This window comes from Anabrus simplex, chromosome 2, assembly GCF_040414725.1.
Source record: "Anabrus simplex isolate iqAnaSimp1 chromosome 2, ASM4041472v1, whole genome shotgun sequence".
Classification (NCBI taxonomy): Eukaryota; Metazoa; Arthropoda; class Insecta; order Orthoptera; family Tettigoniidae; genus Anabrus; species Anabrus simplex.
The window spans coordinates 905,401,464-905,428,129 of record NC_090266.1 but is presented as its reverse complement, the minus strand read 5'-3'; the positions used below and the strand labels follow the sequence as shown (position 1 = coordinate 905,428,129).

General features: G+C 39.2%; 1 protein-coding gene across 1 annotated transcript in view; it reads left to right on the top strand.

The window, feature by feature from the left end:
- Marf (Mitochondrial assembly regulatory factor) overlaps positions 1–13,912 on the top strand; it is a 601,407-nt gene extending 587,495 nt beyond the window's left edge. Inside the window, exon 16 of the mRNA XM_067141663.2 lies at positions 13,788–13,912. The gene's annotated coding sequence lies outside the window, so the exon portion shown is untranslated. The remainder of the gene's footprint in view (positions 1–13,787) is intronic.
- Positions 13,913–26,666: the final 12,754 nt, after the last annotated feature.

Below are 26,666 nucleotides of genomic sequence, written 5' to 3'. Positions count from 1 at the left end.
TGTGTAGTGTCCTGGAATAAGTGACTACAATCTAGGCCATAAATAATCTTATTCACACTGAGAGAAATGGTAGTTTAGGGGAAGGCCTAAAATTTAATTCTCAAATATTTATGTTATTAGTGGTCCTATCTTAATTAAAACCAGTATGCAAAGTCAGAAAATAAGTTGCTACAATCTAGGTCATAAATAATCTTATTCACACTGAAAGAAATGGTAGTTTTGGGAAGACCTAAACTTAAATTCTCAAACTTTTATGTAATTAGTGGTCCTATCTTAAAGAAAATCAGTATGCAAAGTCAGGAAATAAGTCACTACAATCTAGGTCATGAATAATTTTATTCACACTGAGTGGCATGGTAGTTTAGGGGAAGGCTTAAAATTTAATTCTCAAATATTTGTGTTATTAGTGGCCCTATCGACGAATACTACATTACTAAAGTTATATAGTATTAGATTTTTGATAATGTATGTTTTATACATTTTTACTGTACCGGCTATGATAACAGAGATATTAATGAATTTAGATTTTTGTTGCTAAGTCCATATCAGCGCCAAGTCACGAGAAAATGGGTAAACAGAATTTAATGAATATCGTTATGTAAAGTCGTGGAATAAGGAACTACAGTCTACGCTATATATAAGTTTGGAAGACACCCTAATATCACAGAGTCTAAAGAAAACTACAAGTAAATGTGAAGGCCTACAATATGGAAACTCATAACATTGAACAACAATAACATTACATTGACCATTGTTTGTTGTGATGTGCTTTGTGTCTTCTGTTGCCAGTCATGTCTGATAGATGGGATTACTGCTGTATACCGAGTTTTTTAAAAAATTTTCTTTACGTCGCATCGACACAGATAGGTATTATGGCACCGGGCGAGTTGGCCGTGAGCGTAGAGGCGCGCGGCTGTGAGCTTGCATCCGGGAGATAGTAGGTTCGAATCCCACTATCGGCAGCCCTGAAGATGGTTTTCCGTGGTTTCCCATTTTCACACCAGGCAAATGCTGGGGCTGTACCTTAATTAAGGCCACGGCCGCTTCCTTCCAACTCCTAGGCCTTTCCTATCCCATCGTCGCCATAAGACCTATCTGTGTCGGTGCGACGTAAAGCCCATAGCAAAAAAAAAGTTATTATGGCGACGATTGGATAGGAAAGGGCTAGGAGTGGAAAGGAAGCGGCCCTGGCGTTAATTACGGTACAGCCCCAGCATTTGTCTAGTGTGAAAATGGGAGACCACGGAATACCATTTTCAGGGTTGTTGACAGTGGTTTCCGAACCCACTACCTCCCAAATGCAAACTCACAGCTGCGCGCCCCTAACCGCACGGCCAACTCGCTCGGTCGTACCGAGTATAACTGCCTGCCTGAATATTGGCAGGAAGTAGCTGGGGAGATAGATAACTTTCTTCTTAAGCATGCCATTCCTCTAATTCTTAAATTTTCTGATACTACTGGTATGTAACACACTGGTTCATCATAGCATTCGAGCTAGGCAATTCCTACTCTGAGGCACTGATTGGAATGAACAGTGTGTATATTTAACAGAACAGTGGCAGAGGAGTGTTCACAGCTGTCTGCGGCCTGGTCATTCCAGCACTGGAACTTTGGACTGTTAGATTGGCATCGTAGTACTCTTCGTTAAAAGTGAGAAAATGTGCGGTTTTACATTTGAGCGAGTATTTTATATGATAACATTTCTTTTAATCCCTACATTCCTACTGATGTTTTTGTAATGGCGTAAGTTAACTGTAGTTAAGAAAACCACAAAGATAGTCTTTCTGAGAATCCCGTAGCGAAGCACGGGTACATCAGCTAGTTACTGATAAAAATGAGGGCTATTGGACTAGATAAAAGAGTAGTTGAATGGGTGGCTACATTTCTAGAAAGTAGAACTCAAAGAATTAGAGTAGGTGAAGCATTATCTGATCATGTAATTATTAAGAGGGGGGTCCTGCAGGGCAGTATTATTCGACTTTTATCTTTTCTTAGAATGTAAATGATATGAGTAAAGAACTGGAATCACGGGTAAGGCTATTTGCAGACGATGTTTTACTGTATCAAGTAGTAAATGAGTTGCAGGGTTGTGGGACAGCAGGAGGACAATCTTGTGCGATGAATAGAAGACAACGGTGTGAGTGTAAATGGGATGAAGTCAAATTGTAAGTTTCACTAAGAGGAAACATACTCTCAGTTTTAATTTCTGTGTTGATGGGTTGATAGTACCTCATGGGGATCACTGTAAGTACCTACGTGTTAATATAAGGAATGATCAATGATCTTCACAGGAGTAATCATACTAGTAAGGTTCTTAAGAATGGTTACAGATCTCTTCACATGGTTATGAGGGTATTTAGGAGTTGTAGTAAGGATGTAAAGGAGAGGGTGTATAAGTCTCTGGTAGGACCGCATTTAGAGTATAGTTCCAGCATATGGGACCCTCACCAGGACTGCTTGATGTAAGAACTGGAGAAAATTCAAAGGAAAGCAGCACAATTTGTTCTGGATAATTTCCGATAAAGGTGTAGTGTTACAAAAATGTTGCAAACTTCGGGCTGGGAAGACTTGTCAGTAAGGAGATGAGATGCTCGACAATGTGATATTTTTTGGGCTGTCAGTGGAGCATGAGCGGAGCTTTTAAAAGTAGGAAAGATGATAATATGAAGATAAAGTTGGAATTCAAGAGGACAAATTGGGGCAAATATTCATTTATAGGATGGGGAGTAAGGATTGGAACAAATTATCGAGAAACATTTTCGATAAATTTCCAAGTTTTTTGAACATGTTTAAGACAAAACTAGGTAAAATGTTGATAGGGTATCTGCCACCTGGATGACAGCCCTTTATGCAGATTATTGATGATTGATAAGCATTTTTCTAAATTAAAATATTTTTTCTAACCCACAGAAATTCTGGTCAATCCATCTGTTACCAATATCAGTAAGGCAGAAATGTAAAGCAAACTGAAATCTCTTGAGTTAAAGAAAGCTGTAGAATCTGACAGTGTTTCAGCTAACTTACCCAAGAACTGTATATTTATTTTATGTGAAGCACTCTTTTATCTTTTATGATATCATTGACCCAAGGTGTTTTCTCAGAGGAATGGAAGAAATTATTAATTTGCCCAGTATTTCAAACTGACATAAGACAGTATAAAAAGCCTCCATGGCTCAGGCGGCAGCACGTCAGCCTCTCACCGCTGGGTTCCATGGTTCAAATCCCAGGCACTCCATGTGAGATTTGTGCTGGACAAAGCAGAGGTGGGGCAGGTTTTTCTCTGGGTACTCTGGTTTTCCCTGTCATCTCTCATTCCAGCAACACTCTCCAATATCATTTCATTTCATCCGTCATTGCCCCAGAGGTGTGTGACAGGCTTCGGCAGCCAGCACAATTCTTATCCTCGCCGCAAGATGCGAACTTCATTCATTCCATCCCTGACCTGGTTACTGACTGGTAAACAGGTTTTCATTCATAAGATAATATAGACCCGTTACAATTTCATCTCATATTCCCAAAATATTTTACTCAATAAATCTTGATAAGTTTATATTTCTCTTTAAAAACATCATCATTGATGAGCAACAAGGATTCTTTTCAGTGTACTTTTACTTGTAGTAACCGTGTTTTATTCTATCAGTTCCTCTTACAAGAGAACATTAGCAATGGTTAAGTCGCCGATCCCGATGAAACTTGGAAAACACATTGAGGTACACGTAAAAGAGATGTCAGCATCAATTTTGGGGGCCGACATTCATTAAGGCGTTAACTAAGGGGCCTAAAATTTGCGACATTTTAAGTTCTGCATGATCAGCAATGAATACCTGCTGGCCAATGCTAAGCCGGCACACTGCCTGCCTGGACACGCACCTCTGCAACTCCTCCCCTCCCCTCCCCACTCCAACTGGTTCGCCACCGCACGTTTCCATTTTCCCCACACTTGCGGGCTGCTTAGCTGTTGAACGGGACCGGTGCTATACTTTGCTTCTTTTAGTACTATAATAATTATTGAAATCCTTTAAATAACGTTCTGTTTCACACATAATGTAATAAATATCCTAAACTAATATACCCATATTTTATTCAAAGGTTATATTTTCATTCCTGATAATTCCGGTGAGTTGTCACATTCGTGGGTACAACCCCGAGTTATGCACCATCGGGCGTGGTGAAACGTGGGATGGTGTACCACGTCCGACCTATGCCTAAATTATTATTTCTAAAACACCTTAAAGCTGTTGGTAGTGTCCTTTAGAGTGGATATACATATGGAATTAATTAAATTAAATCACCCACCGCTAAATAAATCACCCACCTTTAAACAACATTAAATATCTTTTTATTTAAAGAAATTACATAATGGTTATAGGTCCAGATCTTTTTATGTCCCCTTCCCCCCACCGATTTAGTGTACGCTATCAGTTGTGTCATAACGAAACAAAATCGCGGATGATAACAACATTTATAAACTCCGAGTTTGAAACTACTGGTATTTTCCGTATTGCATAATCTGGCATAAGGAATAGGCCAATAGGTAGAATTTTTTTAATTTGTGTTTGTACTGAACGATTTATATGTTTTCCAGTGACAGACACAACACATTTCAATTGCAGCGATGGTTGTCTAATATTAATCAATTTAATGCATAGGCAATTTTGATATGAGTACGACATGGAATGTAGTAAAGTTTGACGGAATAAGAAAAGCCTTGAAAAATAAAAAAGATGTGCATTTATAAATGCAGTAGATATACAGTAATCACAGGCAGACCTGTAGTCTTACTTTACTGTTACTTTTGTGTTATAGCTGACGAAGGTCTATGTATTCAACAAGTACCGATATTGAAGTATCACACTACAGTCTTCTGGGTTCAATGGCAGTTACATACGCAAAAATTTAAATGGCTAATTTACGAATTGGTACAACAACAAATAATTACAAGGCAACAAAATAAGTGACTCCGTATACATTACATCGGGCAAACTCCCTTTCATTAACTGACAGTAAGTAAGGGTATATTCTGCCTGAAGGCAGGTCCGAACCTCCACAGAGGTGTGCCTGAGCTGGGGTTTACGTACGGTAGGGTGGCCAGTTCCTTTCCGCTCCTCTATTCCCTTACCCCACCAACAGCGCGTGAAAATCCATCCAAATCTTGACCACGCCCAATGTTGCTTAACTTCAGAGATCTCACGGGATCCGCTGTTTCAACACGACTATGGCCATTGGCATTAACTGATAGTAAACAAAAAACAATCTTTGGTCTATTTGAAACATAAAAAAATAGTGAAAAGAAAACTGAAACAAAACACAATTAACAACAGGCACCATATTTTTATCACAGGACGTATGCTTTACAATAGTGGTGTTCCTTGGGTGTTCAAATTATCCAGGATGATCATCAAGGTATCCACTGTGGTACCATGAGTACTTTCACATGTTTTTGAATCGAGGAGATGTCAACTGGCCCCCTGATGTAGGGGTTGCGTGCCTGCCTCTTACCCGGAGGCCTCGGGTTCAATTCCCGGCCAGGTCAGGGATTTTTGCCTGAACATGAGGGCTGACTCGAGCTCCACTCAGCCTACATGATTACAACTGAGGAGCTATCTGACCGTGAGATAGCGGCCCCGGTATAGAAAACCAAGGATAGCGGCCGAGAATATTTGATGTGCTGACCACATGACACCTCGTAATCTGCAGGCCTTCAGTCTGAGCGGGGGTCGCTTGGTAGGCCAAGGCCCTTCAAGGGTTGTAGTGCCATTGGGTGGGGGGGAGTGTCAGCTGGAAATGTAACAGTGATTGCAACGTTAAGATGGTGTTACGATGGTGCAGCACCATACCGGTATTCATAAGTGCAGCCCAGAATACATTCATCTTGTGTACATTTTCCAAATCCGAAACCCATACACGTCAAATGGCTGACAAACTGCTGTAGCACCGGCTGGAATCATCATAACTTTTACTTCCATGCCATGAACAAGCGCATTGTGGCCAGAGACAGAATCTAACAATAAAATGTTTTGTCCATCAGGTAAACTTGGTTTCACAATGTCATTATACCAGCTGTGAACTTCTGCTTTGCCCATCTTTCCAGACGTGGTGCACATAACATTAATATTTTCATGTGAAAATATTATTTTCTTAACAAGGGAACAAAAAACAAAATTTCTTTCCTTTAAAACTATTAGCAACAGGGAGAGTAGCTCACCTTCTGCTGACATGGTAGGCAAAATCGTGTAAGTGTGCTTAGTAGAGGGAATTGATTGGACCACTGTGCTAATCAACTTTTCTCCTCAGCTTGCTAATATTCTGCTGGTGTACATTTCGAAATTAAAGCCACTTTGATCGCTTTTAAAAACATGTGATGGGCTGTGTAACTGTGTTTTTTCTCTTATGTTTTCCATAAACATTTCGGCTTCCACCATAACGTCAGTTTCCCCATCAAGTTTTTTTGATGTTTTCACAACAGTAATTTTTGGGGATGTGATTCCAAATTTGTTTTTGAAGTCATACAACCAGCCTGAGGACGCTTTAAAGTCATGGATCCCTCGAGAACGGACACTCTGCATTGCCCACTGTTTGATTGTGGACGTACGGTACTCCACGTCAGATTTTTCCTTGCAATCCATCGCAATAAGATCAAATTTGTCTCCGAGAGAGCTTCCTACATCCACTACTTTTTTCCAGGCGGAGAGCTGTGCCTCACTATGCAAACGATGGAATTTCTTTTGCACAGTTGCAAATTTCAGATTTTTCCATTATCCACTCCTCCAGTAGTTGACTGCTCTTGTTTTATACCGTAAGTCTGCAGTCCATCGAATTGGCACTGTCTTAGCTTTGTCCCAGTTCTGGCTCACTATATTCAATATCCTTTTCGTGTTCCTCCGACTGATCAGACATGTACGTCAAACTTGTAACATTCTCCAAATAGAGACTGTCACCTTCATGACAGTAACTTATAAGCTCTGAAAAACAAAATAAAAATAATTAAAATACATGTTGTTATATGTATATTTATTGACAAAAGTAACGGAGAACACAAATGTTTGTTTAAAAAAACCGAGAGAGTTATTGGTATCAGCATATCAGATGGTCCAATGCTGAAAACTAAAACCTAGAATGTTGCATGCAGCGCAAAAGACCATGCTTCAATCTACGTTATTACGGCCTATGTCATGCAGTGTGACATCACCTCGTGAGTGTCAAAACCTATTTGAAAACAGTTGACTGCTTCACACTCACCCTCAGTTGCGTCATAAAGCTGCAGCTCCTGAAGTTCACTGTGACTTCCGTGATTTCCTTGAAGTTGAAAAATAATTTTTGACATGCTCAATGACATTGCGCTTAAGGAAACATCGCAAACATTTTCATAAACATTTCAGAAAATGTAAACTAACTAATACAATGCGGAAATTACAAAGGAGAGATATGAGGAAGGCTGATAGTGTACGCAAAGTGTAGCACCAGTTCTCTTTGACAGCTAAGCAGACAGGCAGGTGCGGGGAGAAGGGAAATGTGTGGCGGGGAACCAGAAGTAGGGGCAGAGGTGTGGATGGGAGGAGGTGCAGAGGTGTGGCACACGGTAGACAGTATGCCGGCTAAGCATTGGCCAGCAGGTATTCATCGCTGTTCACGTGGAACTTGAAATTTCGCAACTTTTAGGTCCCTTAGTTAATGCCCTAATGAATGTTGGCACCCAAAATTGATGCTTACATCATGTACCTCAATGTGTTTTCCAAGTTTCATCATGATCCGCGATTTAGCCATTGCCGATGTTTCCTTGTTAGATGCAGTAGAGAATGTATGTGTATGTACCCCTTAGCACAGCTTCTTGATCCAGAGTTAGGAATGTGGTTAGATGAATGCATATGGCATATTTTTACAGCCAGATGCCCTTCCTAATGCCAACTTCAGTTGAGGAGCTAATGAAGATGAAATGAATTATGGTGAATTAAATTCGGTAAGGAGATGGAAGGAATTGGCTGTGGCCTCTGAATAGGAACCATTCCGGCATTTGCCTGGAAGTGAAAATGGGAACCCACAGAAAACCATTTCGAGGACAGCCGACGGTGGGGTCGGAACCCTCTTGTCCCCTGAATGCAGAGCTTGGCTCCTTAGCCATAGTGCACTAACTGCATGGCCACTCCACTCTTTACATCATCTGAAAAAGTATTGTACACAAAATGGCTTGAGACTTATTCGTGAACCAAACCAAACTCCATGGCACATAATCCCAGAAGGGCCATGGCCTACCAAGTGATCACCGCACAACCTGAAGGCCTGGAAGTGACGAGGTGTTGTGTGGTCAGCAAGATAAATACTCTCGGCTGTTATTCTTGGCTTTCCTGACCGGGGTTGCTATCTCACCATCAGATAGCTCCTCAATTATAATCATGCAGGCTGAGTGGACCACAAACCATCCCTCAGATCCAGGAAAAAATCCCTGACCAGCCCGGGAATCGAACCCAGGTCCTCCAGGTAAGAGGCAGGGATACTACCTCTATACTGCATGAAGAATGTAATATTTTAAAATATATATCATTTCAGTACAAATTTAGTTAGTAACGTCATTCTACAGGGTGGCATAGGGAAACGGGAAATTTTGAATGTTAGTGTTGTCAACACTGCAGTGCCGACATGTTTCCGGAACCAATGCATAGTTGTGAACGCGTTGCCGTTCAGTAATCATGCACCATTGGAGTGGTGTGGAACGTGCTGTCGCTGTGAGAGCATATTATAAGCAGGGTTATAGTGTAACTGCTGCGCAATGCTTATTTCGACAGCATTACCAGCTCACATGTCAAGGACGTGTGCCATCTGCTCATGCGATTACAATGTGGGTGCGTAATTTTGAAGAAACTGGCTGAGCCTTGAAACGTAAGTTCCAGGAAGTGTTTGAACAGTACATACACCCAAGAACATTGCAGCTGTTCAAGTTTCCATTGAAAGGAGCCCTCGCCACTCCGTTCGACAACATGCATCTGTGCTAGGGATTGGGTGATGAAGCATACAAAGAATACTGCATTAATTCAGGTTCCATCCCTACAGGTTACAGATTGTGCAGAAATTTAATCAATGAGACCCTGTGTTTAGCGAAGAGGTGTTGGCTAAAATCAACTAGGACACCAGTTTTCTTAACATCATATGGATATCAGAAGAAGCCCACTTCTACCTTAAAGAATACGTAAACAAACAGAATTTTTGTTACTGGGCACAGGAAAATCCTTGTGACTTGCACAAGCATCCATTACATAGTGATAAGGTCACAGTACGATGTGCTGTTTCATGTCATGGCATCATTGGGTCTTACATTTTTGAAAGTGAGGATGGCTTTGCAACAACAGTAACATCCGCTCGGTATGTTGATATGCTTGAAACATTTTACACCGAGACTGCACGCTCTGAACATTGAAACATGTGATTTCAGCAGGACAGAGCCAGGTCACATACTGTTCGACAACCGGTGGAAGCCGTTCGCCAGCTGTTTGAAAGGAGCATCATTTAGTGTAATGGCGACATTCTATGGTCTAGAGATCACCTGATCTTAGTGTGTGCACCTTCTTCCTGTGGGGACATCTTAAAAGTAAAGTGTACCACTCACATCCTGCAACTATCCATGAACTGAAACAGAAGATTGAAGACAAAATCACTGTCATTTCCCGAGACATGCTACCACGAGCATTCAAAGGTTTCTGTAACAGGTTATTGTGGTGTGAATGCCAAAATGGAGCATATCTTTCCGATGTCATTTTTAAGAAGTAAAGGGACAGTTTGTGAGATTTTGTAATGAAAACATAAACAGCATACTGTATACATGTACTTTTGTCAATAAACATACTTTTTCCTGTGCTTATTCGTGCAAATTATGTTTCTTCATAATTTCCTTTTTCCCTGCACCACTCTGTACCTCCTGTTTCACAAGTTTTTGAATATATTTGTAAGAAATCATTACAAAGACTGAGTTGCATTACTAGATATTCTGGAGAATTTTCCAACTTAGTTACCTATCACTTATTGCATGTATCCATGGTACATTCCATACATGAATACTGCATGTCTGTGTGGAACCCTTCTTATCAGACTTTTATCCATAGATTAGATTCAGTAAAATGTAAATTTCTTTTTTTTCTATATTCATTTAGAGCTAGGTTCCCTTATGATAATGTTAAAATATAGCCTTAGAACAGTCATTAGATCTGCATAGTCTATTACAGTGCTGTGAATTCCTGGATACAGTTTTCAGTTCTAAATTGTTCCACTCCTTGGTGAACACCTTGTAATTCCTAGAAAAAATCAGCTTCCATACTCCAAACAGGCATACGAGTTTTAATCCATACACTGTCAACAGACTGGCATAGAACTAACTCTACATTTCATGGCCCAATTGAAAGAATGGCAAGGTCCACAAATAAAGTGGATAATGATGTATTTTTGTATAGTTTTTTTCCTTATAATGCATTGCTTCTTTGCTTTCTTTTCACCTTCTGTTTTATCTCTTGTGTTGTAAAATAAATTGCTGCTAATAAATTATTATTATTATTATTATTATTATTATTATTATTATTATTATTATTATTATTATTATTATTATTATTATTATTATTATTATTATTATTAGCTGGAGAGAGGTATGGTAATAAATAAAATAAAAAAAGAAAGAGAAATAATATGAAGAATTTGTATGTCATTCAAATGGTTGATGTTGCATTTTCTTCTCTCATTTCATGAAGGAATAACAAAGTACTCTTTTTCTGTGAATGTCACGGGTCCACTTGTTGTTTGCCATATGAAGAACAAATTTTCCCAGGTTTCTACAGTTATAGAAAAAGTACAGTACATTCAGAACATAGTGCCATGCATGCTCCTTCAGGCCGGGCCTCCGCCTCCTGGCGGACAACACGGGCAGCTTTGCCAAGTCAGAGCATAAGGGGAGCCAGTGGCAGTAGCTACCAGATTGACATTCTATTTGTAACTTTCACAGGATATGTTGAAAGTGGTCACTGTATTTTTCCATGCACAAGATGCAATGGTGCAGAAGGTTCTGGAAAACATGTTACAGTTCATCTTTGGTTTTACTCCATATAATGTGTGTGATCTCCTCCTCAAGAGCCCAAAGAGTATGCAGGTTGTTCCTGCAGACATTCTGTTTAAGGTTACCCTAAAGATAAAAGTCACAAATCATTAAATCGGCAAAATGAGAGTGCCCAGGTCCACAGGCTTTTCATAAAAAATCTCACAGACAACTTGCAGTGAAAATGCAAATTTGTGAGTTGTTGCATTGTCCTGTTGAAACTAAGTGTAGTTTTTCCGTCCTCCACGAACATTTGAGCAGATAGTGCTAAAAGATTTGCACTAATCATGCAACATGCACTGATTTTTCGTCATGCAATGTAACTATGTGAACTGGATGAGGCTTTTCACCGTCCCAATGCAAACTTGTGACCATTCACATAACCACTCGGATAAAATCAAGCTTCATTATTCATAAAAAGAAGTGTGGGATCCACAATTCCATCGTGTAGGGAATGTAAAATCCAGCTGCAAAAATTAGTGTGCATCCAGGTCAGTAGAATGATTTAGTTTATGAATCACATATATTTTACAGGGCTGAAACTTGATTATCTTAAGATTTTTATGGACAGAACCTATAGGCATAATGCATTCCTGGGAGAGCCACCAGATCAATTTTTTTTTTGGACTCCGTTCCATCCTTGCTCAGATATTTTGAAGCAGTTCATCAGTGAGAGCTTGTTTAGGACACCACTAATTCCTATCGGAAACTGAGCTAGTTTCTCTTTAAACAACTGCATTACAATGCTTTTTGATTGCCAAGGAATCTCCAGGTAACAACGGTAAAATTTACTTAAATATCTTCCATATGACTTCTTCTTTTAACGATAACTCTCGACGAGAAATATCCGCTACCCTCTAGACGTTCAAGTAACACCACTCATCTGCAACTAACAAGATGGCATGGTACAGCTTGGCCTTGAGACCCCCTTGTCTGTCATCCGCTAGATGCGAGGCCAGCACAGCCTGGCATTATCAGCTAGGCAGCAGAGGCCTAGAGGTGAAGCATGCGTGGCTCTAGGTTCTGAACACCCTACTTATAAATTACATCATGAATGTATGGAAATATCCTGGTTGGTAAAGTGCAGTGATTTGTTCCTAGATCCACAAAAGCTTCACTGTTGTTGAAGCCTTCTTTATTCACTGTTACTATGACCATTATAAATATAACTCTAAAGTTGTAAATAATCTCCTTGACTTTCCTGCATTAGTACAAACTTCTCTCCCTAAGAACTAAAATAATCAACAAGAAGACCACTTCTGTAATAGCCATACCAAATGTCTCATCTCTGATAGCCTGGTGATCCCAAGTAACATTTCTTGTATCATCTAAGTCTCTTTGTGCATTATTAAGTTCAAAAAGCTCTTTTCAATTCTTTTCAAAATTCTTAGCAAGTATAAATAAATAAACTAATGTATCTGAGGTTTCATGCACTTCATGGTGTTGTACCATCCATATCTTCTGTGATCTGAAATTACGTATAAAACAATTTTAAAGTGGGAATCATCTGGCTTTCTGTAGTGCAAATGCACACCAGCTGACTGGATATTCTTAACAAATGGGCTCAAAAGGTATTTTATTTTTGTGGTTCATTGAATGTGTGCAAATACCCTGCCCTAGTCTCCATTTAAAATTCATACCATGCAGATCATACCCACGCCAACTGGGTGTGAAGCTAGTATGCAAATTCCTTGACCAGAAATATGTACTAATACATATTTTAATGAAACTCATGAAACTATTTTAGTGGTGTTTATTTCCTTTACACCATCAAGAAAACTCCATCTTTTTGTACAGTTAAATAACAACATAGCACATACACACACTAGGAAATACCATACATATACATTTAAACAAAGAAGATTAACCACAACAACACATCCTTAATGTAACAACATGAAGAAATTTTTCTATGTATTATGTTTATTTAACACATTACTAAAACTTAAATGGTAAAATTGATACTTGCCTTCAGCGGACCCTTGTTTAAACGGAAATATTTGATGGTCCCATGAGTTTAGGAGTGAAAAATGTGTTTAATTCCCTTTATTAAACAGAAACTGTGTTCCATGGATAGCGGAAATCAAAATACACATTTTAACAGAAAATGTATAAGTTCCCGAATGCAATGTTTAAAAAATGTTCAGGTGCCCTGTGAAAGTCTACCTTGTCTACTGTAACAGTTGATTCTGTAGCTAACAAGGAATGGGCAAATAAGTCTTCATTCATTCCTTTCTTCTCCAACTTACACTTTAAAGTGTATGGTTAATTGCCTCTTTACTATTGTCCAAGCCTTTCCCAATTCTTGCTTTAATGAGCTGTCAATCAACAAATGGCTGTCTTTGCCTTGGCTCTAGTCAATCACCTTAGAATTCAGCTTTTAACTGAGCACTTCTAAACTCACAATAGTGACACAGTTTGGCAGTAGTCATTATGGCTTTGAAAGCAAGAGTTGTGCTTGATCTTGACACGAGAGTAAAAGTGATTCATACTAGTGAATCAGATAAATTGACTGAAGATGTTCAAAAAGATAAAACTCAAGTGTATGAGATTGTAAAGGAGGAAACAGAAATTTTCAAGCAGTGGGAAAACTATGCTAATGGAAAAAATAAAGAGTGAACATAAGAACACTGAAAACCAAGACATTAATGAAATAGTGTGGGAGTATTTTGTTAGTGTCAGGGCAAAAAATTATTGCAATTTGGGTCTTATGTTACAGGAATATGCTAAAATGGTGGCTGAAAAACTTGGTAAGACTGGATTCAAAGCATCTAATGGATGGTTGAAGAGTTTCCACAAAAGACATCAGATAGTTTTTAACAAACTTTGTGGTGAATTGAGTGCCATCAATAGTGAGACTGAATGTATTTCTAAACTACCTTCCATAATCCAAGGATATGAACCTGAAAACATAGCAGACTGTGACGAGATGGGACTATTTTTCTGCACGTTACCAAATAAATTGTGTTTGAAAGGTGAGAAGTTTTCAGGAGAAAAATTGTCCAAGGAAATTGACTTTTTTGTAATGTGGTTTTATGACAGGTGAAATGGAAAAACCCTTAGTGTTTGATAAGGTTGCTAAGCCACGATGCTTCAGAAACATAGACCCATTGATTGGAGATTCAACAAAAAGGCATGGATGACATCAAATATCATGGAAGAATGGTTAATGGCAATTAATGGAAGAATGAAATGGCAAAACCAGCATGCTTTGCTTTTTTGGATAACGCAACATGTCACCCTCGCTTCGAACACTCCAACGTATGACTTGCTTGGTTCGCTCCAAACACCACAGGTGTTACTCAATCAGTGGACCAGAGCATTATTCCGAATGTTAAAGTGTATTATCGTAAACTGTTAATGCATTATTTGCCAACATGAATTCTATGTCATCTGCCTCTGAACTAGCTAAAACTGTCTCGGTGCTAAATGCTGTATTTTGAATAAGCCAAGGTGTAATTAAGATTTTACCAGAAACAGTGACAAAGTGTTTTGGAAAGGCAGGGTTTCCAAAAAGAAATGTTATTGCTAGCAAGGAAAGTGAGGATGAACAGCAAGAATTACAACACTGCACTAATGAAGCTGCTTTCAGTTGCAGTGCTGTGGACTATGTAAACATAGACAGTGATGTGCAAACTGAAACAGACACAGTGGATATAGGTGGCTTAGTTAAGAACTTGACAGAAAATCAGAAAGGACAAACACGAGGCAGAAGAAGAAGGAGAAGAAGAAGATGCAGTAGAATATGGCACTGAGCTGGATGAAGAGTGTAGGTTAAAGATGTGTCAAGATGCTGTGAAGAGTTTAAATGAACTACAGCAATTTGACCTGTGCCAAAATGATTTTGATATGTTTGGTGTAGTTTTCTAGGCTAAAGTGTTTGTGGAAAGTTAAGTAGCTAAGCAGCAATGCGTGCAGGAAACTCCTTGACTGTTGGAAAAAATAAATGAATTGTGTGCACAGTGGTTTTCTTTTTCTGTTCGTTGTATGGTCTACTTTTACTCTATTCATTTGTGGCAGAAATATGTAAATACAACACAGAATAAGGTATGTACACCATTTTATTTTTTCTCAGTATGTCCATTATATGCATGTTTATGGTTTAATTATTTTAGCATAGGCCTACCTTCATTAACCAGAAATCTATCTTTGATGGAAAAATTTGTGAGTCCCATTTGATTCAGCTGAAGACAGGTTTTACAGTATTAGTATCAGCAAAACTCAGACCTTTTCATAATACTTTTCCTTTCCGGCAGACATATCTACTGGATAAAGAAATGTTAATTTGGCAGTAATGACATATATCTATATTATGGATGGAACTTTCATTGGCCAGATTTAGTTAGAAATTCTATGTTTTTAACAAATATTATCTACACACACAAGTTTACAATACCATCACATTCGAACAATAGTCTCCACAATTCCTCTCATAGCATGCTTACATGGCGCAATGAATTCCAGGATACTATCTATTAACTAATATGGTAATCACTAGCAATTCTAAACCTGACTGTAATTTACAAAACTGTACCTAATATTTATGTTTGTTATTAAAAATTATGTTAGTTCCTTCAAAATATTTCTTATAAATTACATCACAAGGTGTCCTTCAAAATGAGTACAAATTCAGCTGTATCTATAGTAGAAGCTACATTAACATCACCTTCCTTTTGAAATAAATGTAATAGTAAATTAACTGGCACTGACTGAGGATGTGGAATTAAGGAGTGTACCTTGTTTGTAATGAAAGAGGTGTTCTTTACTTTAAAAAAACTTCAATGGCTCAGGCAGCAGCATGCCGGCCTATCACTGCTGGGTTCCGTGGTTAAAATCCCGATCACTCTGTGTGAGATTTGTGCTGGACAAAGTGGTGACAGGACATGGTTTCCTCTGGGTACTCTGGTTTTCCCTATCATCTTTCATTCCAGCAACACTCTCTAATATCATTTCACTTCATCTGTCAGTCATTAATCATTGCCCAAGAGGAGTGCGACAGACTTTAGCAGCCGGCACAATTTCTATCCTCGCTGCTTGATGGGGGCTTCATTCATTCCATTCCTGACCTGATCAAATGACTGGAAACAGGCTGTGGAGTTTCAGTTTCTTTATTAAATAATAATAATAATAATAATAATAATAATAATAATAATAATAATAATAATAATAATAATAATAATAATAATAATAATAATAATAATAACTACTTTGACTGTTTTTGGAGGCATGAAGATGCTGGAATTTTGTAACATGGAAGTTGTTTAGCATGCCAGTAAATCTACCATCACTAGGCTGATTTAGTTGAATACCTTCAAGTACAGCAGGACTGGGCCGAGATTGAATCCGCAAACTTGAACTCAGAAGGCCAGTGCTCTACCGCCTGAACTACCAAGCCGGCTCTATTAAAAATATACATGGTGGGAAAAATAAAAATGTACTGGAAAATATTTACAATAGGACTGTTACGGGATTGAACCTTGTTAATGAACATCACAGAAAATGTTGGAAATGGCCACCGTTGACGTCGATGCAACACTGTGCTCGATTGATCAAACTTGAGGGATAGCAGTAAAATTGTTTTCAATGTTCTGCTGTAACTCTTCCAGTGTGTGAGATTTATTGGAGTACAGCTGATTCTTCGTTTTGCAACACAGGTAAAAATCACAGGGGGAGAGATCAGGCGATCGAGGTGGCCACTCAGTTGCACTGCCTCTGCTGAATATCCTCTCCTCATCAAACACCTCATACACTAGTGAAAACATTGTTAAAACAGTGTGTGCTGTTGCTCAGTCTTGATGAAAATACCCATGCAGTCGTTCATCATCTGTGAGTTGATCCACATATGGATTAAATGGTGTCGAGGCACACCAGTTAGCATTAACAGTTTGGTGAAACAATCGTGTTACAATGAGGACACCAAACATTGTGCACCACACACCGATTTTGATACTATGCAATGGCTTTTCAACGTACTGAGGGGGATTTTCTGATGCATAATGACGTCTGTTCAGTGAGTTTACCTATCCTGATAGGCTGAACCAGGCGTCATCTGAAGAAATGAAAAGCTGAGTATCCAAAAGTCCTAACTCCACATAGAAACTGCCAGCAGAACTCATCACGCTAACGTTCGTCTGGATGCTTTAACGCATGCACAACAATAAATTTGTAAGGATACAGATGCAGGTCCTTTTTGATAATTTTTCAACACGACGATCGTTTAATTCTCACTTGCATAGATAAATGGCGTTGAGATTTAGTTTGACTTTTCTTTTCCAGGCTTTCCTTCACTCAAGCAATGTTTTCTGGTGTTTGAACTCTTTTCAGATAGTTACGGTTTTTATTCACTACAGAGCCCATTTTATGCCATTTAGCCACCAAGTTTTATATTGCAGATTTTGCCAGAGGTCTTGCTAAAACTCTTCCAGTCGTAAACTCATGCACAAACAATTCCACACAGGTTTTCCATGAATCGTGCTTCACATAACACTCGACAATGAACACGCGCTGTTTTATCGTGTGCACCACTTTGTGTTGCATGCAACTTGGTCACTAAATACGTCTGCTCCTCTCACTCGCTCATTGTGACGTACTCGAAACAGAGCATGTGGGAGATGGTGCATGCACAGACATGTGACAGCAACCCACTGTTGCATCGAAATTACGGTTTCGAGCATTTCCTGTGATTTCCTGTTCATTAACAAGAGTCAATTCCATGTCAATATTATAAGTATTTTCCGGGCCAGTTTTATTTTGACCACCCAGTATATATGTAATGTTAAATTGTGAATTGTAAAATGAGCATCCTGCATCCAGTAATGGATGTATAGGATGATGAAAGTTTCATCTGCATAGATCTTTTACTTCCTATATATAACTTTGAACTACTATACCTATTAAAATTATGTACAGACACAAAATCGTCCATCTCTTAAAAGGAGGAAAAGAGCTATACAATGGATCTTTCATTAGACACTCGTGCATATTCCTTACTTGTCTTCGCTTTATAACTAGAGTTCTTACATTTAATTTGAACTGGTTTGAAGTCTAGAGTTGGACTCCATTACACACAAATTCCCAGGAACTGGATTTCTATTTCTTGAGTTCAGAAAGAACACAAACACCTCACTTGCATCTTTCACCCTTTAATATTGTTCAAGATGATCTTTTGTAAGTACATTATCTTCAGTGTATCATTAAACTTGAAGACACTTGTTGCATATTACTGTGTACATAACTCAATCTTACAGGTAAGGTAAGGTTATCATAAATACATATATCATTTCAGAGTAATAACTTAATATTAATGTAAAGGTAGACCTAATGCAAGAACCTATAATAAAGTGAAGTTCTAATATTTTACTCTAAACAACTGTATTGGGGAGACTGTTGTACCATGGACTACCTTTTTACATTTTTACACTAATTTTAACATTTTGGGTGGTAACATTTTAATCCTGTAAATGCTGACAGTAAGTATTGAAGTTTTCTTTGTAGCTTCCTATCAGTATTAATGGGGCTTATAGAAGAAAGAAAGTAGAACTGGCTGAGTCAGCTAAGAGGATGCATCAGGATGTGCTAGGAGTAAGTGATATTCGGGTAAGGCGAGATAACGAGGAAGAGATAGGAGATTATAAAGTGTACTTGACGGATGTTAGAACGGGAAGGGCAGAGAATGGGGTAGGGCTGTTTATCAGGAATACCATTGCACGCAACATAGTTTCTGTTAGGCATGTAAATGAGGAAATGATGTGGGTAGATTTGTCAGTTGGAGGAATTACCACGAGAATTGTCTCAGTGTATTCACCATGTGAGGGTGCAGATGAGGATGAAGTTGACAAGTTCTATGAAGCCTTGAGTAACATCGTGGTCAGGGTCAACAGCAAGGATAGAACAGTGCTAAGGGCGATTTCAATGCGAGAGTTGGAAATAGAACTGAAGGATACGAAAGGGTGATTGGTAAATGTGGGGAAGATATGGAAGCTAATGGGAATGGGAAGCGCTTGCTGAACTTCTGTGCTAGTATGGGTTTAGCTGTTACAAATACATTCTTCAAGCATAAGGCTATTCATTGCTGCACATGGGAGGCTAGGGGTACCAGATCCTTAATAGACTACCGTAAAACAGGGTAACTTCGGCCACTTTCTCGTATATTTTAAAAATTAAAATGTGAAATATTCCCTGTAATTTTCTGAAACATATAAGTTCTTCCATATTTGTTCTTCATTTTTAAATATGAACATAATTCTAATTATTATTCAATAATGAATTATGATTATCGAAAGAGTGCCCAGTGTCAACAATCACAAACAAATTAAAATGATTTGTGGTGAAACAGATATGTATTGATCAAATTCACATTTTCCCCAAAGAGGAAACTATTTTATTTAGCCTAAGCATACAAGCATTGTATGGTATTGCAAATTACATGTTGCATTGCATAAATATTTGTAATGGTACAAAGGATAATAAATAAAAGTTATGAAAATCATAAAGCTCAATTGTATGGAGAGAGGAGGAGGTCGAAAAAGAAGCAATCTTGTAGACTGTCCTCAAAATACATTGTCGTCTAAATTAGGAAATATCTGGGCCATCAATCAAGTTCTTAAATGTGTATCGCCCATGTCAACTGATATCCATCTATTTATCATTCGAAATGGGAACCGTCTTTCCCCTTCCTGTCGATATAAACTTCCCCATTTATTGTTATTGTGCCTTTATTGATCTCTTCTAAAGTGTTCTTGAAGTAAACAGGATTGTAATTACAACACCTGCGGCCACGATATATTTCCCTGTACGTTCTTGGCATGGCCGAAGTTACCCCGGAAGGGGAAAACTTTTATCACAGAACTATTCCCTGAAAAACCTATTTGAATAAAATGCATCAAATTGTGTAGATCGGTTACCAGATGGACTTACATTTTGAACCCATAAAGCACTGGAATAGAGAATCGAATGCTGGGGCTAGAGAACAGTTCATTTTCTGCTGTTACCAGACAAGTCAATAGTCGGGGCTGCGAAAAAAAATCGATTGACTCAACAATGAGCCCACCAATGTTTCTTGGACTACCGAGTGTTGATAGAGCATTCTATTGTATGTGCATTTTAGTTGTTGCAAGTGGTTCATCTTTTTCAGTATAGGAGGCAGGAGAAAATAAGTGTTGCTATTTGTCAGTGGCCGAAGTTACCCCATATGGCTGAAGTTACCCCACTTCATGATACATCTTAACTGACTTGGAATTCAGGAAATCTGTTAGGAATGTACGATTTCCAGGGATTTTTTGATGATACCGACCACTATCTGATCTGTAGCGAACTAAGTATCTTTAGGCCTAGGGTAGAGAAAGTGAAATCTATCTGGAAACGAATAAGGGTAGAAAATCTTCAGGATGAGGAAATTAGACAGAAGTACATGGATATGATTAGTGAGAAGTTTCGAACAGTAGACAGTAAGCAGGTTCGGGATATAGAAAGAGAATGGGTGGCTTACAGGGATGCTGTAGTAGAAACAGCAAAGGAATGCCTAGGAGTGACTGTGTGTAAAGACGAGAAAAAGTGAACTTCTTGGTTTAATGATGAAGTGAAAGCAGCTTGTAAACGTAAAAAGAAGGCTTATCAGAAATGGCTACAAACAAGGGCCGAGGCAGACAGGGATTTGTACGTAGATGAAAGAAACAGAGCGAAACATATAGTTGATATATCCAAAAAGAAATCGTGGGTAGATTTTGGTAATAACCTGGGAAGGCTAGGTCAAGCAGCAGGGAAACCTTTCTGGACAGAAATGAAAAATCTTAGGAAGTGAGGGAAAAAGGAAATGAACAGTGTTTTGAGTAATTCAGGTGAACTCATGATAGAACCCAGGGAATCACTGGAGAGGTGAGAGAATATTTTGAACATCTTCTCAATGTAAAAGGAAATCTTCCTGGTGGTGTTGTGAATATCCAAGCTCATGGGAAGGAGGAAAATGATGCGGGTAAAATTACCTTGAGGAAGTGGAAAGGATAGTAAATAAACTCCATTGTCGTAAAGCAGCAGGAATAGATGAAATCAGACCTGAAATGGTGAAGTATAGTGGGAAGTTAGGGATGAAATGGCTTCATAGATAAGTAAGATTAGCATGGGGTGTTGGTAAGGTACCTTCATATTGGACAAAAGCAGTAATTGCACCTGTCCATAAGCAAGGGAACAAGAAGGATTGCATCAACTATCGAGGTATCTCATTGATTAGTATACCAGGCAAAGTATTCACTGGCATCTTGGAAGGGAGGGTGCGATCAGTAGTTGAGAGGAAGTTGGATGAAAACCAGTGTGGTTTCAGACCACAGAGGGGCTGTCAGGATCAGATTTTTCAGAATGCGCCAGGTAACTGAGAAATGCTACAAGAGGAATAGGCAGTTTTGTTTATGTTTCGTAGATCTAGAGAAAGCACATGACAGGGTACCGAGGGAAAAGATGTTCACCATACTGGGGGACTATGGAATTTAAGGTAGATTATTAAAATCAATCAAAGGCATTTATGTTGACAATTGGGCTTCAGTGAGAATTGATGGTAGAATAAGTTCTTGGTTCAGGGTACTTACAGGGGTTAGACAAGGCTGTAATTTTTCACCTTTGCTGTTCGTAGTTTACATGGATCGTCTGCTGAAAGGTATAAAATGGCAGGTAGGGATTCATTTAGGTGGAAATGTAGTAAGCAGTCTCGCCTATGCTGACGACTTGGTCTTAGTGGGAGATTGTGCCGAAAGCCTGCAGTCTAATATCTTGGAACTTGAAAATAGGTACAATGAATATGGTATGAAAATTAGTCTTTCGAAGACTAAATTGATGTCAGTAGGTAAGAAACTCAACAGAATTGAATGTCAGGTTGGTGATACAAAGCTAGAACAAGTTGATAATTTCAAGTATTTAGGTTGTGTGTTCTCCCAGGATGGTAATATAGCAAGTGAGATTGAATGAAGGTGTAGTAAAGCTAATGCAGTGAGCTCGCAGTTGCGATCAGCAGTATTCTGTAAGAAGGAAGTCAGCTCCTAGATGAAACTATCTTTACATCGGTCTGTTTTCAGACCAACTTTGCTTTATAGGAGCGAAAGCTGGATGGACTCAGGATATCTTATTCATAATTTAGAAGTAACAGACATGAAAGTAGCGAGAATGATTGCTGGTACAAACAGGTGGGAACAATAGCAGGAGGGTATTCAGAATGAGGAAATAAAGGCTAATTTAGGAATGAACTCGATGGATGAAGCTGTACGCATAAACCGGCTTCAGTGGTGGGGTCATGTAAGGCGAATGGAGGATAATAGGTTACCTAGGAGAATAATGGACTCTGTTATGGAGGGTAAGAGAAGTAGAGGGAGACCAAGACGATGATGGTTAGACTCAGTTTCTAATGATTTAAAGATAAGAGTTATAGAACTAAATGAGGCCACAGCACTATTTGCAAATAGAGGATTGTGGTAACGTTTAGTAAATTCACCGAGGCTTGCAGACTGAATGATGAAAGGCATAACAATCGTTAATGATAATGTATGTATGTATGTATGTATGTATGTATGTATGTATGTATGTATGTATGCATGTATGTATGTGTGTATGTGTGTATGTATGTATGTATGTATGTATGTATGTATGTATGTATGTATGTATGTATGTATGTATGTATGTATGTATGTATGTATGTATGTATGTATCAAGGGTTAAAAAAGGAGACTGTGGTGAGGTATAATGTGTTCATGATGCAACATAACCATGAACCATGGAACATATCCTCTTGTACCTTGGAACACAGGGAACATATGTGGGAAATATGTGTAAGTATAGATTTGGAATCAATTTTAAATTTGGAAGCCATTTTTTTTGTTCCTAGGAGTTGGTGCACATGGACAAGCTGTTGCCATACAGTGGCGTATCCTGGAATCTCCACTGAGGCATGCAACTAGTAACCATGCAGTTAACACAATGTATTAAGTAAATTTCAATTCTACTCACCCTAATTACATGTAGGTGAACTCGAGCCAAACAGTTTTACTGTAAGTTTCTGGATTGAACGTGCGTACACAATTCTTGTTTTCTCTTTTTAAATTTACGAGGGTCCGCCTCTGTGGTTTAGTAGTTAATGTATTTAGCTGCCACCCCCGGAGGCCCGGGTTCGCTTCCCGGCTCTGCCACGAAATTTGAAAAGTGGTACGAGGGCTGGAACGGGGTCCACTCAGCCTCGGGAGGTCAACTGAGTAGAGGTGGGTTCGATTCCCACCTCAGCCATCCTCGAAGTGGTTTTCCGTGGTTTCCCACTTCTCCTCCAGGCAAATGCCGGGATGGTACCTAACTTCAGGCCACGGCCGCTTCCTTCCCTCTTCCTTGTCTATTCCTTCCAATCTTCCCATCCCCCGCAAGGCCCCTGTTCAGCATAACAGGTGAGGCAGCCTGGGCGAGGTACTGGTCATCCTCCCCAATTGTATCCCCCGACCCAGAGTCTGAAGCTCCAGGACACTGCCCTTGAGGTGGTAGAGGAGGGATCCCTCGCTGAGTCCGAGGGAAATGCCAACCCTGGAGTGTAAGCAGATTAAGAAGAATAAGAATAAGAATAAGAATAAGAATAAGAAGAAATTTACGAGGGAAGGTAGAGGTCTCGCGGCTTTAACTATTTGCATCTTTTCATCAAACGAACGGCCAGTAAATGGCTTTTCAAACTGATTTACAATTATATCCGTTTTAGACTCATCCATCGTTAATACCACATTGCGCACAATATAATAAAACGACGAATAGCACAGGAACAGCACACACAGAATGAACTCACTAATCAGCAAAACACACAATGAATTAACTCACTAGTTAGCCACAACTCAAGCACTGGAGGTAAGTCACCCCAGTGGCATTGGTCAGTTTCGTCACGTTGGGTTCTCGCTAGGGGGTAATCTGTGTGTCCCGTTCGCTGTAAACATGTCGACTTTCTCCAAGTTGCTAACAGATGGCAGAGGGTAGCACGGGTATGGGGTGACAAATTCTGACCAAGTTTCAATTGCAGCGACATCGTTCGGAGGGTTTCAGAACTACGTCTGCCACTGAATGCAATTTTAAGATTGAATGCCTTACGTCGTTAACTCCTCCATTTGCCGTCTCTTTCTTCCGAGAGTGGAGTAGACGGCGAGACTACACCAGCACCACACGTAATTAAGCAACAGAACTAGTACAATTGCGCGGACCTCTTGAACTTCTGAGAGATGAAATCGTTAATATTTGACCTGAAACAACCTAAAATTGTAAATCAGACAGTTCTTTGTGTTATCATAACGCATGCAATGAATGCCTTGCATTCAAGGAGAATACGCCCCTGTTGCCATATCACTCCCCATTCCATAGATGTTGAAGATTTGTCCTGGATGATTGACAAACTATGAAGCTGCTAATTGATTGTATGAAGACCTCAGATATGAATGAATAGACAGTGCAATCAACAGGCTGTAGTTTATGGAAGGTATGGGGAAAAGGTGAGTATTACCTTGCCCGAATCAGATACCATATCAAGACCTTCCTTTCTGAGATGAGTCCTGAGTCCCGTAGTTGTCCACCAAAACAGAATGCTGTCCTTTCGAGAAATATACAAATTTAATAAAATTCCTCACAAATCCTAGGAAGGTTTTCTTTGTTTGACTACCCAGAGGGGTTCTTGTTTATTCCATAATTGAGATTATTTATTATAGCTGGCTCAGGCAAATTTTAAAGCCAATTCCCTAACACCCTTTTTGAATATAATGCAGTTCATTTTTTAATTGTTTTCATGAACCTCAACAAATCACTTTCGTTGGTCTTGGAAAATACTGTACTTCTCTGCTGTCTAATCTTATGTTGAAATAGAAAGTTTCAGTTTCAGGGTTTTGAAATTTTAAAAAATGTCTTGACAGAGAAGCTAACTTCACACTGTACAGTTTACAAGATTCTATGATATAAATTTTGGTTTCCATAGCTACCATAGCTACCTCAACAGCTTTCTTCATGATATCTGGAACCCTTTGAATGTCCAGCTTACTTCTTGGCATAATCTAAAGGAAAGGACAAACCATGGCCAAGAATAAAATCCAGGGCCAAGACAGGCTTGTTACATTTAGAGCATGAGGCAGGCGTTATCTTTGTCAATAGCCCTGAGTATGTACTGTGTGTGAAATCTGCCTGATATGCTCCTACTAAATACTGTATATGATCTGTGCATCCTTATGTCAAAACTAGCAAGATACCCGTGCTTCGCTACGGTATTATACTGATATTTATAATTGAATGCTTAAGGTTTTATATATAATCCTCCGAAATTCGCGATCTGACTCGTTTTCTGAGAAAATCTGCCAAAATTCGTGATCTGGCTCATTTTCTGAGAGATTACGGCAAAGTTCCTCATATTTTTCAATCATTCTTCCCAGCAATCAATTTCGTACTTCTTGGGCTAGGTCCAGATATTCCTCGCGGTCAGTTGGGTCCCTAAATCTTTCCCATCTTTTCCTATAAGCATTTTTAGTATCGATCAAATCCTGAAGGTGATCCGGCGTGGTGTCGTCTTGGGTGCCTTGGCGGTACTGAACCTGCGGCTGGACTGTATTTGTAGTCATTACCAGACCAGGACTCGTTTCCAGCACGGTCCTCACAATTTGACGACGGTCCAGAACATTATTATTATTATTATTATTATTATTATTATTATTATTATTATTATTATTATTGGTATTAGATGTTCTGGACCCCACAGCAAGATGCAAGACTGCTATTTGGCGGTAAATTACATCTGCTGCCATTGTCACTGTTGACAATGTGACCAGCACCATTGTCGCGCGTAGGCAAGTGTGCAGGATTTCTGGCGATATGAATGACATACTTCCGTGCGTTATTGACCTTATTATAGAGGTGAACAATTTGACGGTCAATCTCATTCCTATCGTTTATTTCAAATGTGTTTCAATTTTTATTTATATGCCAGGAGAGTCTACTGTAATCTAAGAACGTTCTCCAAAGGAAGAGATGGCTGTTGAAAATGAACCCAGGAAAGATTAAAAATGATCAGTTTATGATCAGAATAAGTACATCGAAAATCTACAGTCTGTTTCCAGTCATTCGACAGGGTTAGGAATGGAATGAATAAAGCCCAATCTAGCGGCGACAATAGGAATTGTGCCAGCTGCCGAAGCACTCCTCTGGGGCAATGATCGATGAATGGCAAATGAAATGAAATATTGGACAGTGTTACTGGAATGAATGATGACAGGGAAAACCGGAGTATCCGGAGAAAAACCTGTCCCGCCTCCATTTTGTCCAGCACGAATGTCACATGGAGTGAGCGGGATTTGGACCACGGAACCCAGCTGTGAGAGGCCGGCGTGCTGCCGCCTGAGCAACGGAGGCTCCTTATAAGTACATTATGAACCGTAAAATCAACTGGTCTCACCTCCTTTTACACCCCTCTGCCATTAAGCTTATTTAACCCCCCCCCAAAAAATTAAAAGAAGGCATGTTTCTTTATGTTTAAAGGAGATTCCAAACACCAGTGTTCACGTCTATTACCTTCAGTTTTGAGATATAAGTATCCCCATAAAAATAATTCAACTTTTTTCACTTC